Below are 19,631 nucleotides of genomic sequence, written 5' to 3'. Positions count from 1 at the left end.
ATAATAACAGGTGATTAACATCTTTAACAGGTGGGTGTAGTAATTACTTTTCTGTAACTGGTATACCAGACTCATTTAACCTTTCTCTGTTTTGACTAGATGATAATGAGTACACTTCATAATGCCTAGTAACTTTAGCTCACTACACTGGGCGACTTTTGTCTGAGCTATGAAATCCAACCTCACCATACCTTAGACTATGCGCTAACTCTGTATCCATTTTGGCTCCATAAACATTTCTGCTTTATTTTTACAAGAAATTTTACATGATGCCAAAACCTTTGGACCCATGAAATTGGAAGGATAATATATATGTAAGAGCAGGTAGCAAAAATGATAAGATTCTACAAGAAAAGAAATCACATAATATATTTCATGTTTTTAGTGGTTATTGTTCCAAGTGTTAGCGCACACACTTTTTTTTACATTAAAACACCTGGAGTGCAGGATCTAGTTGTTAAAAATTAGCCAATGGTCATTTAACTTTTAGGGCTATATTTCAACACTTACAAGACTTAACAAAACAAAATAATTAATGTATAATAACACCAAAAAGAAATCAATACATCAAACTACTAGTAATGCTTCCTACCTTAGACTTATATCTTGAATCAAAATTTAACCAGATGTTAGTCTAACAGTCAGTTTCCAACAATAGGACCTAGGACATAATATCTAGAATGCTCCAGACAGAAAGTCGAGTCCTAAGGATGTGGAGTATTTGTTACAGCATATAAACAAGAGGGCCAAGATGGCCCTAGGTCGCTCACCTAAGAAACACTCCATAACAGTGTAAAACATGTTTGACCTAGTGATTTCATGGAAACAACTATTCTGACCAATTTTCATTAAGATTGGACCAAAAAATTGGTCTCTTGCAATAAAACAAGCATTTTCTTAGATATGACCTAGTTTTTGACCCTAGATGACCCATGTTCAAACTCGACCTAGATTTTATCAAGGCAATCATTCTGACCAAAATTCATGAAGATCAATTAAAAAATACAGCTTCTATCACATACACAAGTTTTTTCTTTGATTTGACCAAGTAACCTAGTTTTTGACCTCAGATGACCCATATTCAAATTCGACCTAGATTTCATTAAGGCAATCATCCTGACCAAATTTCATAAAAATCAATTGAAAAAAACAGTCTCTATCGCATACACAAGATTTTTCTTTAATTTGACCCAGTGACCTAGTTTTTGACCTCAGATAACCCATATTCAAAATCGACCTAGATTTCATCAAGGCAATCACTCTGACCAAATTTCATGAAGATCAATTGAAAACTACATCCTCTATTGCATACACAATGTTTTTCTTCGATTTGACCTAGTGACCTAGCTTTTGACCCCAGATGACCCATTTTCGAACTCGGCTTAGATTTTATCAAGGTTATCATTCTGGCTAAATTTCATGAAGATCAGTTGAAAAATACAGCCTCTATGGCATACACAAGGTTTTTCCTTAATTTGACCTAGTGACCTAGTTTTTGACCCCAGATGACCCATTTTTGAACTCGGCCTAGACTTCATCAAGGTAATCATTCTGACCAAAATTCATGAAGATCATTTGAAAAATACCGCCTCTATTGCATACACAAGGTTTTTCTTTGATTTGACCTAGTGACCTAGTTTTTGACCCGAGATGACCCATTTTCGAACTCAGCTTAGATTTTATCAAGGCAATCATTCTGACCAATATTCATGAAGATCAATTGAAAAATACAGCCTCTATCGCATACACAAGGTTTTTCTTTGATTTGACCTGGTGACCTAGTTTTTAACCCAAGATGACCCATTTTCGAACTCTGCCTAGATTTCATCAAGGTTATCATTCTGACCAATATTCATGAAGAATAATTGAAAAATACAGCCTCTATCGCATACACAAGGTTTTTCTTTGATTTGAACTAGTGACCTAGTTTTTGACCCGAGATGACCCATTTTCGAACTCGGCCTAGATTTCATCAAGGCAATCATTCTGACCAATATTCATGAAGATCAATTGAAAAGTACAGCCTCTATCGCATACACAAGGTTTTTCGTTGATTTGACCTAGTGACCTAGTTTTTGACCCGAGATGACCCATTTTCGAACTCGGCCTAGATTTCATCAAGGCAATCATTCTGACCAATATTCATGAAGATTAATTGAAAAATACAGCCTCTATCGCATACACAAGGTTTTTCTTTGATTTGACCTGGTGACCTAGTTTTTGACCCGAGATGACCCATTTTCGAACTCGGCCTAGATTTCATCAAGGCAATCATTCAGACCAATATTCATGAAGTTCAATTGAAAAATACAGCCTCTATCGCATACACAAGGTTTTTCTTTGATTTGACCTGGTGACCTAGTTTTTGACCCGAGATGACCCATTTTCGAACTCGGCCTAGATTTCATCAAGGTTATCATTCTGACCAATATTCATGAAGATTAATTGAAAAATACAGCCTCTATCGCACACACAAGGTTTTTCTTTGATTTGACCTAGTGACCTAGTTTTTGACCCGAGATGACCCATTTTCGAACTCGGCCTAGATTTCATCAAGGTTATCATTCTGACCAATATTCATGAAGATCAATTGAAAAATACAGCCTCTATCGCATAAACAAGCTAAATGTTGACAGACGACAGACGCCGGACGCCGGACATCGAGCGATCAGAAAAACTCACCTGAGCATTGCTCAGGTGAGCTAAAAAGAAGTTGAGTGCTAACATGTTGAGACAGCAAATATAGCATTGAACTGGATTTATAAGTAGTGCCCTCAAGATAGTAAGTCACAAGTTCAAGGTAGAAAGTCATGAGCTCAAGATAGTAAGTAGTGCTCACAAGATAAGTAACTCATGAGCTCAAGATAATTAGTAAGCAGTGCTCTCAAAATAATTTTTCATGAGCTCAAGATAGTAAGTAGTGCTCACAAGACAGTAAGGCATGAGCTCAAGATAGTAAGTAATGCTCACAAGATCTTAAGTCATGAGCTCAAGATAGTTAGTAAGCAGTGCTCTCAAAATAATTTTTCATGAGCTCAAGACAGTAAGTAGTGCTCACAAGACAGTAAGGCATGAGCTCAAGATAGTAAGTAATGCTCACAAGATCTTAAGTCATGAGCTTAAGATAGTAAGCAGTGCTCGCAGGACAGTAAGGCATGAGCTCAAGATAGTAAGTAGTGCTCACAATATAGTAAGACATGAGCTCAAGACAGTAAGTAGTGCTCACAAGATATTCTAATATGCTTGTCTCTGTTAAAACACTCTTACGCTAGAATGATGTCATGTTAACGTGCGATGACGTCAAAGTTTTTGTTGCGACCAAGAAAGAGCACTTCTATTTTTTATCTACTGTTGTAGATTAAGGGCATATCAGAATCGAAATAATTTATAGCAAAACCATGTTTCAACACTATTCATACACTCGGGCGGTAATACGTCAAACAAATAATTATTACGCCCGACGTATAACTGCCCAACGTGCATAAATAGTGTTAAAACACTCTTTTGCTATAAATTATTTCTTATATAAATATTATAAATTATTTCTTTAAAATAATTTCATTTATTTCTGGAGAAATAAGTTTGTTAGTTGCTAAGGAAACGGGATTAATCGGCCTTTATCATTCAGTTGAACTGGTTCTCGTTTTATCAATAAAGTACTGATGTGCATGTTCAGCGAGCCGAGAACACAGCCAATTGTTCAATATAAAAGCAAAAAGCCCGTGCAGATTTTTCACATTGCATCTGAAAGGGCGAATAGACCGTTATTATAAACTGACTGACAGATTTCTCACTGTTCTTCTACACGTCGTTCGGTAAAGATAAACTTACCCTCCCGCCACACCCCTATAGTTGCTAATGTAGTAATTTTTATGGTTAACTTAGTTTTTGGTGAAAGACCTGACATTCTAGAGAAATTTGTATCAGATTGCTGCTTTTTGTATTATACTTTCAGGGTACAGATTTCTTATATGGCATTTACTGAAGATGTCAGTGAGCTGGTAGTGCAACACTGTGTCTCCGATATCCCAATTATAATCATACTCAAAGAAGTTACGAATGAATGTTCTGTTATAGAAGCCAAGTCGAAGGAACGTCAAAGTACCGTAGATACTTCCTGGAAATGAACTTTTGGATCGTTCCCGATTTATGGAATTCAGGTGTATTGTGTTCATGAATAACAGCATTCCTTGGAATGTTTTAACTGGAACTGTGTGCTTTTTTTTAGGATATCGGAAATTAAATTAATGTTTAAGATATTCTCTTTAAAAAGAATATATAGGAAAAGAAATTACATGAACTTGTGTATTACATTAGCTTAGTTATTTTCATTTATATCTTAGCTTCTATATATATGATAAGGCTCACTGACAGTTATTTCTGTGATAAGTAACTTTTATGAATCTGTAATTATACCTGAAATGTTAGGATTGTCGCTCATATAATGTTGAATAGGGGATCAGGCGAGATATCGAGTTAATAAGATTGCTAAACAATAACCGGTTGGGCGTTTTTTCATTGTTTTGTGGCGATTTATACGGTAGACGCCGAACTAGAGATATATCTATGCGTTTGGTGTGAAGAATTTTATTCGGAACAGTTCAGTGTAATTAGCGTTGTCGTCTTTCAGTTATGGACACGGTCCGCTCAGTTTTGTGAAACTATGTATGCATTTATCGGGGCCTATCACAAAGACATTGTTGTCTTAAACAGTACACCAAAGGTTGTTCATTGCAAAAGATGCACTTTGCTATTTAAGGTTGGTTGACCTGAAGTCGCTTCGGGTCACTAGGTTTTCGTCCTTATAGTACTGGCGAATTCTAGATTGCATTGCGTTGCATTGCTTGCTTGTGAAGTGGTTGTAGTGTACCACAATAGGCTCTGGTGATGCCTAGGTTGCTTTGCCTTTTGCGTAGTGAAGCTTCTGTAGTGAATAACTACAGTATTAGTGAAGCATATGTTGTGTTGCATTTTTGCTAAGTGAAAACACTTCGTCTGTGGTGCATCACTGGCGATGCCTAGATTGTTTTGCGAAAAGAAGTGTCTGTAATGCATCACTATGGTAATGGTGGGCTCAGGTTGCATTCCGTTGTCCGTAGTGCTTCACTGTAGTGTTGGTGATGCCTATGTTGCGTTGTTTCTTGCGATATGAAGTGTCTGTAATGCTTCACAATGGTACTGGTGAGGCCCTGGTTGCATTCCGTTGTCTGCCCGTTGTCTGTAATGCTTCACTATAAAGTTGGTGATGTTGCGTTGCGTCTTGCAAGGTGAAGTGTCTGGAGTGCATCAGTTGGTGTTTTGTGTGGTAGGCCCAGTCAGTCCGTTTTTTAGTTTTACTAGCTGAAGCATTGGGCTGTCTCATAAATATTTAACGCGTGTCATTTTTCCATAATGCCAATATTGTCGTTCTTGTTTTTAGCACAGACATATATTAAACATCTTTCTAGCACTGAGTTTTTGGCGGTAGCCCTTGACTTGCTTCGTGGCATCGTTTTGGTGCGGAGCTGTGGTTAGCTGAGGTCTACTGTCATACATTCGGTGTGGTCCGTGTGCTGGGTGCCGTCTGCGGTTTTTAGGGGTCATCGCATCGCGTGTTGTCTCATGCTTGCGCCTGGTCTCCTCTCGCTTGAAGATAGAGCGGCCAAAAACATGCCAACTTAACTTTTCAATGTTTTCTCAGATCTGTTGGTGCATTTACCTTAGCAGATGTAGAATATATTAATTTAGAAATCAAGTATTTTAAGTCATTTGTTCGTCATAATGTGTTATATGATCTTAAAATATTTAACAGTATAACAATGAGGTAAATAAAAGACATAGAATGGTACATGTTCTTATTTTATTTCGAGTAATATGAAATAAAGTTTGTATATGGAATTTGCAAAATAAAGCTGCAATTCACACAAAAAAGCCGAGGATTAAATAGTAGACTTAAAATATCAACTATAATCTATCTTTTTTAATTTTTCTTGGCTGTATATCTATATGAAATTAATTAATTTTCCATTGAAAATCTCCATATACAATCTTAGAGTCAAACTTGGTACTTCTGAAATATTTCAATTGCATTTTGTATGGGTATCTCTTTCAGGTTTTTAAGTTCTCTATTAAAACTGGCATTCTGGATCAAATACATTACATATGTTTGAATTAATTTAAGCTTATTGAATACTGAATTTAAACATGAGAATGATGTTTGTGGTTGATGAAACATCAAATACCTTGAAAAGCATTATTTATTTATTATGCATGGCCTACACTGAATAAAGAGTTTTCTTAATTAAATTGTTATTTTAAGATCAGAAAAAGGTTTTTTTTTATCAGTAAAAACCCAAAACATTATACACCTAAGGCAGTAACAACTTAATGGGGAAAAACCTTTTGTTTAAATAATTGTGATGTCTAGAGATGTTATCATAATTACACTAAAAAGAAACAATCACTCAAACAATAGAAAACCAACTACTTCAATCTCCAAAACTCAATTTGTTATCAAAATGAAATCTAGCAGCAATGTTACTGCCTGTCAAGCTTGCATGGCATGCTCTTGACAAGTTTAAACTGTTTCAGATTTCATTATCATTAAAACCTCATTAAGTTTCACCCACTGTTCTCTTTAAAGCTTTTTTATTGTTTAGAAAATGCTGTCAGAAAGTGCGCAGTTCAAAATTAACAGCAGCATTAATAAAAGAACAATGTGATATTTTTTGTTTACAGTGGAAGTATTTTGACCTGAAATGACCTTTAAAATTGCCTTGGTGACCTCAGATACCGTACACTGAACAAGTAGAGTCTGGTGCTGGTATAGACTCCATCCTGGTGATGATAATCAACATAGGCAAATAATCCCACATGGCACATTCTATTGCAAATCTAGGAGGCTATTTCCTGAGGGGATACTTCAGTTCCCTCTCATGATGCAATCATGACAGAAACATGACACTAAGAAATAGGCAAAACATTGGTTCTCTCATGACACAATCAAAGAACACAGATGCTCTCATGTGTCAGTCAAGTATGCTCTCTCATCAAGTAGTAGTCATATATGCTTTCTACTGACACAGTCACAGAATACTTTCTCATGAAACAATCACAGATGCTCTCTCATTTTGACACAATCATAGAATGTTCTCTCAACATAGTCACAGAATAATGCTCTCTCAGGATGCAAAAACAAAAATGACGTCTTCATCACAAAATCACAAATGATCAAGAAACACTTATATGCTCTCACAGCATATTCACATACACAGTCTCACAACATAATCACAGCTAAATGCTCCCATCATAAAATCACACATGTTCTTTGACAACGAAATCATAGACTGATCCTCTCTCATGACACAATCACAGAATGCTCTCTCATGACAAAACCACACATTATAAACTCTCATGACAACATGATGCTTTCAAGACAAGATCATAGATGCTCTCTCATGACACAATCATACCCTCATGGCACACAATGTCATATGCTCTAAATATGCAATCACAGATGGTCGGTCTCCCATGGCACAGTTGCAGACTCTCTTGTGACTATTATAGCAAAGTGTTTGCACATCTACCGATTCTAGCACAAAATGAGAAAGCATAAGACAGAATATAATATCATCAAAAGTGCAGTGAAAAACTGCAACCACCAAAGTACCACTTAATCAACTGGTGCACAAAATAATATGAAACTGCTGCTTGCTAGACTTCAAAGCCAGTCTAAGTGCAATAATGTAAATATTTGAAAAACCATGCACTCAAAATCTCATAAAATTTGTTTTGAATTCAACAAAATTGAGACTTGTTTGTGCAAAAACTGCAGCAGTTAACCCTTTCAGAGAAGAAAGTATTCAAGAAATTATTACGGCAGATTAAAACTTTCTTTGGTTATAATTTCGCTAATATTCAGGAATAATGCTACTTGCAAAAATCATAATATGCACAAATATAAATCTGCGTCATGTCACATTTCAAAAATTCTTAGCAATGTAAATAAGTCTACAACCCAAATAATCGCTAAGTTACTAAAAGCCTATGCAAAAATTACCCAAGCCACAGTAACACACCTAAATTAAGGAAACAAAGAAACTAGCCTTTCACATTATTCTACATGTCCACTTTATGTACAAGATTTAACTGGAAAACTAAAATATCATAAAGTCCAATTACTTTTATGTAACAGACATAAACTGACCAGGAAATACCACTCGATTTTCTGACTTGACAGTTAAATCGTCCCAAAGGTAATTATATAAAGTAAGAAAACTTATCCTGTTGATCTAGGTATATCCTGGTCTAAGTGCTAATTTTGGTCAATATTTTGTCCAACCAATTTCACCATTTCGTGCTTAAAAGGCATTTGGCGGTTTCGGCAGTGTGGAAATCAATAAGGACGTCATAAAATAACATAATCCAGCATTCCGATACTCTAATTTCCTCTAAACACAAACAAATAACATCAATGAGTCAACAAATGAAAAGAATTTTCCAATATACAGTAAACTCCTGAATAAATGTTCCCCTCTCCTACCTGATAATTGACGCATGATCCCAACCCTCACTCCTATTTACAAGTAAAAATATCAGCACTATGCCAGAAGTGTTATAACTGTTAAATTCATTCCTATGAAACTGCATTTTTTTTCCAGAGTATATATTTATACAACTAGTAGCTATTAACAGCTATAAAACTCTATAGTTACAGCAAGCAGTTAGAAATCATGAATTTCACTAAAACGATAAGATTCAAATATATCTTTCAAAATAGTATGGATAGTAACATAAGTTATTTCAATAAATTGTCAGTTTGCTACTCAAAATATAGGACATACAAATCAAAAGCCGAAAGAGATAGAAAAAAAAATGAGACAGAAAAAAAAAAGAACTTGTCTGCTTTTATTTTGTTTTTCAAGTGTTTAACATCACCCTCACACAAAGTCAGGTCATTATAGTGACTCCAATGGATTTTCCTCCATTTCATCACTTTATTCAGCGGCCACCTCCCGTCCGCGGCCACCGAAATTGCCTCCCGAGTGCCGTATTTGACCCCTTTCAGCGGTCATGTTTCTTCCAAAACAAATTATATTTAGGCGATAATCGTTGAAGATACCCGATTTTTAGACCACGATAATACGTAAATAGCCAATCGCAAAGCAGACTTGTACCCGTCTATATTTCATATACAACAGTAGCGTTGTATATATATCGAGTGAAACTTTGGCGAAAAACGCGTGAATTTCGTGTCAATTTACCATCTAACAATACAGGCTAATGCCGGAGTTAAATGACCTTGCAATATTCTCACCAGTTATCAATGGGATAAAAAATAAGACTGACTTGGAGGTAAATTCAGTTGACAACGTCTAAATATTAATATTGTAAAAATGACCCCATGTTATTAGATATCAATAAAAATGAATTACAATAAACTACATATTTGTAGTGTAGAACCAACTGGGTAAAAACGTAATTTACACATTCACTGAAACGTTTCCAACAGTTGTAACTTTTTATGTTCACTTGTTATAAAAAGACATGTCAGCACGATCCTTACATTTGCAATCAACTGGATCAAGTTGTTCGAAACTTTAACAGGCGATTGAGTTAACGGTCGATTGACTTTAGCAGTAGATTTAGTTTAGAAAACTTAGAAAATCAAATGCACTTGTTAAGGATTATAAACACTAAACCATCTTTACAGTAAAATTAAAACATCATACTAGTGTTTCCCACCAACCAAGACTAGTATCATAAATAGAAATTTAACAAGCGGTTAGTTTAACAGCTTAATGCAGTGGTCGTGGGTTCGAGCATCATTGGGGTCACGACCATGACTTCTCATATGACCCCAGTACTAGTTTTCATAGGAAACGGACTCGAGAGTGGTTAAAATAAGCTTAAACAGTTAAAGCTTTCATCACAATCGAGCTAAAACAAATTAGTATAAACTAAACTAAACTAAATTACAGTCCGTTAAAGTTTCGAACAACTTGGCCCAGTTAGAAAAACAACTACATCATTCTTACAAGAAGGGCACGATATAGTAAAAGGTATTCGTAGTCCTACGAGCATCTACGCACTAACTATATCCTGATAAACAAAGTAAACAAATAAAAAAAATAACTAACTAAGTAAATAAATAAATAAATAAATAACCTGGCTATCTTCTTGAATCAACGAATCAACGTATCTGTCATCGTGTTTCACCAACATGCAAACTCCTCACAAAAACAAATTGTTCAGCATGCAGTCCAATTTTGAGTATTTTTGAGAAATCCATATTTAACTGTTTAGCATTAATTTTGTGATTGCAAATGACTCAAAGTGTTAATGAACGTTAAATCTTAGTAAATCCGGTACTTGAGTAAAAATGAATTTATACAAATAACCTGCATTCTTTCATATGCCCTACTGATAATTAAGCGCTAACGGTACAAAGATGATATTACTCTTATAAAAACACGCTAATCCTAATTTCTATAGAACGCATGGGAGAGTTTTCAATAATTGCAGTTTTTATGTCACGTGGTCTAAGTCGGATAGACAACTCGTGCCGTTGTCTACGGGATATATACAACTCGCTTTGCTTGTTGTATATATCCCGTAGACAACGGCACGAGTTGTCTATCCTATACTTGAGAAACACGTGATTGCTCAGTTTCGCGTGACTTCACCACAAGAACGACAAAATGACATGAGCTTCTCAATTAAAACTGATAACCAAAGGTGTGATCCCCTTTTTGTTACAATCAAATGGCCAGTAATTATCGGCAATTAGCATGTCACCTCATGTCAATTTTGCTGTTCACAGTTTGATCTCGGTTAAAAATAATACTCGATATCTAATTAGTAGCATATTTGTGATTTTTTAAAAAAAATATTTCTTTCATCAAAATACTATTAAATTTATACGAAATTTATTGTGTTTGTAAGAAATATGAACCACTCGATCTTTTATGGAATGTAACGGCAATCTTAGATTTTAGCGTAGACAGTAAGCGCAGAGAGTAGCTTCCCTTACCAAAATGGCGAAAATTGTAAACAAACTTGTTTTGAAGTTGGAAAATTGTCTGTAACAATTTTTGTTGTAAAAAAACACGCCGGAGTTTTAGATTGCTAAGAAAACCATTCGTATTGCTAAGGCAAATGCACGTCAATGTATCCTGGTAAAATGATAATAGAAAACCAAAAAAGAAATGGGCCTAAAGGCTAAACTGGTCAGAAGTCTGAAAAATACATATACTGGCTGCACCTCCGATCAGCGGTCACCTGTCTTAAGCGGCCAAATTGTCTGGTTCCCCTGTCTGGCTGCTAAAGACAGGTTAGACTGTAGATACAATAGTCAGTTGTCAGCACTATATAAACAAAAAAATTGTTACTTAGTTCTACTTATTAAATTAAAACTTATTTCATGTCAAAATTATCATGGTCTTTTGTGTATGAAGTGTCATACATTTAGGATAATAACATATTGGATGAATTGCCTCCAGCACAGGTGACAATACTTTTAACAAAATATACAGATATATTTTTTATAAACAAATCATTTTCCTTGATTTATTTCAACAAAAGCACAACAGCGAGGCGGGGAGCCACTGGATCCAGAGTTCCATATTTCCTCATAACATAAAATAACACAACACAACACAACATAACATCATTTGTATTTTTTATAGGTCCCTGAAACCTAACTGAATTCATGATGACACAATATATGACTGTATATCGGTATTGAAATAATGAAGCACTTATCAACTTTTTGCTCTGTGACAGCAACATATTAAATTTAAATGGAAAAATTAAAAACATAATATTTTCTTTATGTCAAATTACACATTTTTTTTGACCTCTCAGATAAATATGAATAAATATCTTGTCCAAATTTCATAAATATGTTCAAAGTACATAAAGAATTGTTCAAAATATTTTATCAGGCTTGATCATGAAATGAATAAACATTTGCGTAACTGTTCCACTGGAGTTTAAAATTGAAATTACTTATCCATTCAAAGATTTAAACATGGATATGTTAGTTATAAAATTAAAATAAAAATTTCAAGCAAATGAATTCAGGAAATGTATAAAACAAGTATTGCCATTTTTGCCATTAACTGTATAAGCAAATATACCATTACTTTGATGTAAGACAAAATTCATGTGCCACTCGCCACTGCAGGTTTGAGCCCTACAATGGTAGCAAGGGGTTGAATTTATTCATGTGAGGAAGCAATTACTTCTGCTTAGGCTGGCAAGATTTACATTGTCCATAGACAACATTTAGGTCTCTGTGCCTGCCGGATGTTCTTCACCCAAGGTTCAACAACCACCTCACACCCTCCACTAAACACCCACAACAACAAAAACTGTCAATACCTTTGAATGAAATCTAAAAATCCTTTGGTTGTAACACCATTTTTCTAAATTTCATAACAAAAAAAACAGCATATTTCTCATATACCAAGAGCTCCCGCTTTACTGAATGTAAGTCACTTGTAAATGTAAACAATCTCGAAGAGAAATTACTTACTTTATGTCCTAATTACACATGTAAAAAAATATAATCCACTATGCCAGAAAAAGGTGTCGAAAATGTCGAAAAAGTCACACCAAAAATAATGAACCACTCTAGTACAAAAGACCCGTTTTCATTTAAACATCAGTGTATATTTACTGCTCCAGGTGAAAATACCATCCATACATGTATAATCTATTTACAGGTAGTATGTCATGTGACGCATGCTTTATTACTCGTGTCACAAACCTACCGTAAGCATCCTGTGTCCCCAAGGCTACGCTTCATTTGCATAAATAAAACTTATGTTTAACAGTCATTATAAATTTTCACTATAAGTGTATTAAATGTAAAACCTTTTAGCGACATTTATTATTTCATAATATTTTTAAATAACGTACAAAGTAATAAAAGAATTAAAACTTTTCAATGAAATTATTACATTTCTAAATGATTGTACTTTTTCATTGTAATATACACTGTGTTCAAAATCGAGAAATTACTTTCACTTAAAATTACAATATTGTAAGTTAAAAGAAAATATTTTCATCTTGGTAATATTTTTTTGTATTATATTTTTTCCCCCTATATTTTGAAAAAAATATTAAATTCAACATATCTCATTATATCTTATTTAATTTATTTTTTAATAAATTAGCCTGGATGTGGAAATTTATTCCATTTCATTGAGTAATTCAAAATTACTTACAAAATGTCCAAAAATAATTCACTAAACCAAGTTGAATACTCTGTTATAACTGTCTATCCATCTCTAGCAGGTAACAAGATTAATGACAGAACTTCACATGTAGCCCTTATTTCATACAGGTAATCACAAAATCCCATTAAAACTCTTCAAAGTTGTGAAGTTAAGTAGGGTAATTTAACTCAGGTACATCTCCAAACGAAATATTTTCAATGCAAAATTTCCCTATACAGAAAATCCTAAATTAATTACATCTGAAACTGTATTTTCCACTTAAACAAAACATCATAGGGAAATTTTATGCCTGAAATGTTCTTAAAATGTACTGACCATTTAAGGATGAAAACCTTTTATGTGAAAACCATATGTGTGATCCTATTTAAAAGTGTCAAGGTGTGAAAGAGTCATTGAGAAGAGACAGACCTGATCCTCTTCAACTTTGACATTAATTTAAGCCTACTTAGGAGAAGCCACAGGTGTACAGATTATTTCTAAATATGAAAATTAATATCTTTTAACCTGTCTGATTTATAAGTTTCACAATTTTGATAAATGTAAACAACAATAGTTACATTCTTTTACAGGCTATAAAACTATTTATCTTTTTTTCTTCTGACACTTGCAAGATGGCTTATTGGTAAACATTATTTATTATTATATAAACATTAATATCATTTAAGGAGGTAGGTTACCTTGTTACCAGGGTAAATTCAAATTAGTTGAACCGCAGTGATTTTTTGTATTTCGTGTAATTTAATGTTTTAACTGCTACAATCTCAGTTCCGTTTATCTCTGTCCCTTCAAGTACAATTTTTATCCAGGTTTGAAGTACATGACCCTCTTAAGGTATTTTATATAGAAAGAAGAAGGAAAATACGGATATTTAACACTTTTCAGTGTATTTTGGTTTCATTGTTATCCGTAGAAGTCTGCATAATTAATAGTTTTACTAGTATGCGCATTAGCTTTCTAATAAAAGCTTAAAATGTATATGTCGCGGGGCTCGTGTTTCCATGGTAACGCATTTTCTCTCATTTTTCAACAATTATGTATGAAAACGGGTTTTTCGACGGCTTCAGTGCCATTCTGTTATTGACCAACATGGAATATTTGGGTAATATGATTAGCAAAATAACAAGAACTTTACATGGTACTATGTTTTTCTTAAATTTTAGAGTAACCATGGCAACAGAGATGTTTAAAATAGCTTATATGTTGCTTTTTATCGTAATTTCTTATAAAAAAAATATTATATAAAATTATCTTTCGTGTTAATGTAGCTTTAAAACATCTTATTTCTAACGTTAGTAATATTTTCGTATGAATTGCATTTATTTAACAAATTTCACAGCTTAAAATACTTACAGCAGTGCCAGTCGTCTGACATTTTTATTGAAAAAATCGTTCTGCGTGCTGCTATTATTCTCATGGATATTGTTGAAATGAAAATAAAAAGCCGAAGCTGTGTTCCTTAAATAGACCAGTGTCAACGCTTTTGAATTTTACAATTAGACATATAGGTCACGGGCTTCGTTTCCATGGTAACATCAATTCAATTCAAGACACCACAATTTTATACTGAAATTTGAACAATTTTAGAGCTTAGTTTTAGTATTTAAGTAACAAATTATCAACGGAAACTGGGAAATAGGTATAACAAATCAAACTGCCCATTTTTTATTTGTAAATGACCGTAATAAGTTACCTTTCAGCCAACTATATTCCCAATCACATCAGTTACCATCATCCATTTTCTTACATTCCGCAAAACATTTCAATATAATTACATAAAAGAATCAAAATATTGATCATTTTTCAGAGCAAAAGACTAATAAAAAGTATTTCAGCAAATAATGGCTGTTTAAAAATAGTTCAAATAAAAAAAAGCACAAAATAACGTACTTTCAAAATAAAAGCTATTAATTTTGCCCGGTAACTGACACGTAACGTCATGACGTCAATGACGTCATTTTAAGGCAACAATGTTTTGAAGCGTTTCTGCGGCAATTCATTCATTATTTCTGCATTATTAAACCATTAAACATAAGATCGGAGGCAGGTTCAAGATTTATTTCCAGAAGAATGGATATACAAACACATTTAGTTTGTCGTAAACGTCGTCGTAAATCGTCACGTTAGCTTCCGGTTGGACATGCGCACTTACAAAAATTAAGGTAACCTACCTCCTTAAACTGATAATGAACTTCCAAGATAAAATGATCTACATAAAAATCATTTTTTTCCATTTCTTTCTTTTGCTTTGGCTAATTTTGACTGCAAAAAGCAATCTGGGCTTTCCAAAACAAACAAGATATCCCAAAATAGTTGAAAAGAATCCCCTGTCAGGCAGAAACAATGCTCATCAAACCTTTCTTACAAGCTCTGCTGCTTTAAAAATAGAGTATATTTAATTATAACAAGAAACAGTAGCCTACACTTGTCACTTTTATCACACTAGACAAAAGACTCAACTAAATTAGGCTTCTACAGCTGGGTTGTATCAACAAAAGAGTTGCTTTTCTTCTATAACATGGGTGTGTGTGTGTGTGTGTGAAACCTTACAAGATTACTATGGAAATGTAGTAATGATTTTATGTCAGGAACAGTAAGTCTTACTGGTGGTGAAAAGGACTAAATTGTTAATATACATCACAATGCTTTGCTATACTGATCCCCAATGATAACGTGATTCCCGCCGAAATGCGAGGACAAGTCCATTTCATGATAACTGATCAAATAACAATTCATAATGCTTGCACATTACTTGACAAGTAAATATTAGTATTTCTTTCATTTTAACTATCCACAAAGTATACGGCAACATTGCTCAGTCGGGTAAAATGCAGATAACAATTGGATATAAGCAAAACGTTTTGTGAGTTGGAATCCTCATGAAGATTTTTTTTCAGATTTTGTTTTTGTTTTTCGTTTTCGTTTTCGTTCCCATATTTTCGTTTCTTTCTTTGATGGTTTGTATTTGTATATATGTCTTTATTTAACATAATAGTATGTTCATTATTTGCTTAAGTGCATGCATTTAATCAATATCATCTTTGATATAATGCTAAACCTTTCTAATCTGCCATACTGGCTTTAGATATTTCTCTGTCTTGTTGTCACATGCAGAGCACATGAAGGAATATAATTTTTTTATGCAAAAAATAAATAAAAACTAAATGTCGATACTGAGTTTCGAACCCACACAGCAAAAGATCTGTTGAACATTGACAGTATGCTTTACCACTGAGCTAATTTGTAATTGGTAGTAAATCTAGATTTTAACATATTAGAAAAATGTTGAATTCCCTATGTTCCATTTTAATCTATTTATAGTCATGTTTGTAAATATCTAGTTATTGTTGGGACATAGTACAATAGATTGCTTTGGAAAAAATGCATACCCTCAACTCCCCATACTGCTTCAATCAAGGCAGGGCAATATCTTGGCATAGCCCAAAGACTTGTGCTACATAAAAATATGTTTGCGATACAATTTAATGCTTGAGGAAAATAAAAAGAGAGAGGGCAATGTATGCTATCAAACTAATCTACAAAAGCAAGAGGGCCATGATGGCCCTAAATCACCTTGAACATTATCTTATGACATATGTCCCATACAAGTGCTGTGTGACCCTGTCAATACCATGAAAATGTTTAAAATCAAATGCTCTGAATAATGTTTCATCTACAGAAAGATGATGAAATATAAACCTGTAAATCCCCAATCAGAGTGTACAAGTGTGGTTCAGGAGAAGAAGTTGTTTAATTTTGTTTTTGTTGGATTTAATGTCGCACGGACACAAATGTAGGTCATTTGATGATTTTCCAGCTTTGATGATGGAGGAAGATTCCAGGTGCTCCTCCGTGCATTATTTCATCACGGGCGAGCACATGGGTAGAATCACCGACTTTCTGTAAGCCAGCTGGATGGATTCCTCACATGAAGAATTCATGGCCCCGAGTGAGGCTCGAACCCACATCGTTGAGGGGCAAGTGATTTAAAGTCAGCGAGAGCCACGGAGGCCCCTAATGAGTTGTTTAAAGTAAAAGGCTAATGCTGGACAACGGCTCACAGACAAAAGACAAATGATTATCACAATAGCTCACCTTGAACCACCTTACTGGTACTGACCTATCCTATAAAGTTTCTTTCGAATCCCATCAGTAGTATAAGAAAACTAGCCCAGACAAACTTGATCCATAAATTATATTTAAGGTGCAATAACTCTACCAAACATCATTTAAACTGAGAAACAAGCCTTGGTACAAATCCTTTCCATGAAGTTTGGTTGTAGTTTCATCAGCAGTTTCAGAGGAGTAGTCCAGACAAACGTTCGTCACAGACGACCAGACAGACACATGAAGCATTAATTTTATACATTATATTTACTTCAATCTGCTGCATTCAGACAAGTATTTCACAACTGTCTGATTCATTCATTCAGATATTCTGCAGCATTTATTCAATAAATCATGCGGCTTTTTGCTGTGTAAATATTGACAATCATTGTAAAACAGAAGCTGTACAATGTCATAGTTCATCAACAATGCAACATAAACAAGCCAGAAAAATCATTATTGTTGAATGATACAAATTGTCTGCAGCATAAACTGTCCTAACTTACTTTGTAATATTGCACTACAATTTATCATGCCATGCAGAAATAGATGTTATCATCTTCTATTAGGCTCACATGAAGAAAATTCTGTTTGTCTGTTTTTGTTTTTTTTGTATAAATATCCCATTCTCTTATTTCAGTCATAATCACTTTTACCAAATTCAATACCTGTAATGAATTGTTTAACCACTGCAATTAGTTAAGTAAAATGTTATATATGTACTACCCTATTTCATTACTATGTTTAGTCCTAGTGCAATTTAAATCTATCATGTCTTTATTTTAAGTTTTCTACATGTATACCATCGCCTAAGCCTCAAAAGTGGATAAGTACTTCTGTATAATAATGCATTTATCAAGTTTTTTTTTCACCGTGGTGATGATATATGACCTTTAAAAAATGAATTTAAAAGAAAGTTCACCTACTTAACATCTCTAAAATTCTTGATCGCAACACAGTTAACAAATAACTTTTTAAGGATGGCCTGAGTTACAGCATATATGACAAAAGAGTTTATATCTCTGTTTAATTTTGTAAGTAGTAACATACATAAGCACCATCTGGTTGCATACTGTGAACCCTTGTGCTTTTCCAAATGAGCTAACTAAATTAGTATAAACTTAAACACTTACTACAAAGATTTCAGGAAACATAATATTTTCAATCAAGGACCAGTCAAAATTACCAGAAATTAAATGAACATTTTTTCACATTCAAGGTACAGCAGTGATATGTAGAGCACAATACACCCAAAGCAATGTGCCTATCAAGTTTGAGAATCACAGGTCAAGAACTTCTAAACTTACTGAGCAGAAACTAAATTTGACAACAGCAGGATGGATGACCAGTACAATCAGATAATGATAATTTGTCCATCTGATCACTTTGCAAGGCAGTGACCATGACCTTAAACACAGAAGCTTTAAATTCAAGACAGGTCAATAGTGACTGTTCTTTGTCACTGTGATCTGACCTCAAATTCATTAGGGGTCATTCACTGCCCATGGGTAATATGCCTGCAAAGTTAGAGGGTCATATGTCAAGGGATTTTGAAGATATTAAGCAGAAATGGTTTTTGTACTAACTGTCAATTGACCTTGACTTTTGACCCAGTGACCTCAAAATCAAGAGGTCATGTACTGCACATGTACAAAGTGCCTGTCAAGTCTGAGGATTGTGGGTCTATACTAAAATGATTTTTGAACTAAGTCACTTCGACCATGACCTTTGACCTCAAAATGAATATGGGTCATCCACTGCTCATGGGCAACATTCATGCCATATTTGACAATCTTAGAAAATGGTCTTCTCTAGATATTGAGTGGAAAAGGTCTTTGTACTAACAGTCACTGTAACCTGGACCTTTCACCACTAAACTGAAAATAATGAAGGGCACTGTCCGTGGGCAATGTGTCTGCCAACAATAGAATCATAGGTCAAGAGGTTCTCAAGATATTTAGAGGATCATCCACTACGCCTGCTAAGTTTAAGGACTGCAAGTCGGGGCATTCACAAGAGCAGAAAGAGTTTTTGAACTAACAGTCAGTGTGACCTTGAATTTTGGCCCACTAAAATGAAAATCAATTCATTATACATAATACATAAAAAACATGGGAGCATATATACCATTGCATGACAAAAAATTAATATTCTAAAAATTGCTTTAACTAAACCTTTACATTCTTACATTATAACTGTAAACCTGATGCCAATAAATATTCTAAAATTTGTTCGTACAGCTTTCACTGTCACACCATAAATGTCTCCGTTCAAAATAAGTACTGATTCTATTTAGTACCATTT

At 34.2% G+C, this 19,631-nt stretch overlaps 1 protein-coding gene across 3 annotated transcripts in view; it reads right to left on the bottom strand.

The window, feature by feature from the left end:
* The window catches only part of LOC123529603 (uncharacterized), a 53,553-nt gene that overhangs the window by 19,381 nt on the left and 14,541 nt on the right, over positions 1–19,631 (bottom strand). Inside the window, exon 1 of one of the 3 annotated variants that reach the window (XM_045309995.2) lies at positions 12,518–12,693. The exons of the other annotated variants lie outside the window; for them this stretch is intronic. The gene's annotated coding sequence lies outside the window, so the exon portion shown is untranslated. Of the gene's footprint in view, positions 1–12,517; positions 12,694–19,631 lie in introns of those variants that run through there. 3 annotated transcript variants of the gene reach the window in all.

This window comes from Mercenaria mercenaria, chromosome 13 (assembly GCF_021730395.1).
Source record: "Mercenaria mercenaria strain notata chromosome 13, MADL_Memer_1, whole genome shotgun sequence".
Classification (NCBI taxonomy): Eukaryota; Metazoa; Mollusca; class Bivalvia; order Venerida; family Veneridae; genus Mercenaria; species Mercenaria mercenaria.
The sequence above is the reverse complement of the archived record's forward strand: the minus strand, read 5'-3'. Positions and strand labels throughout refer to the sequence as shown.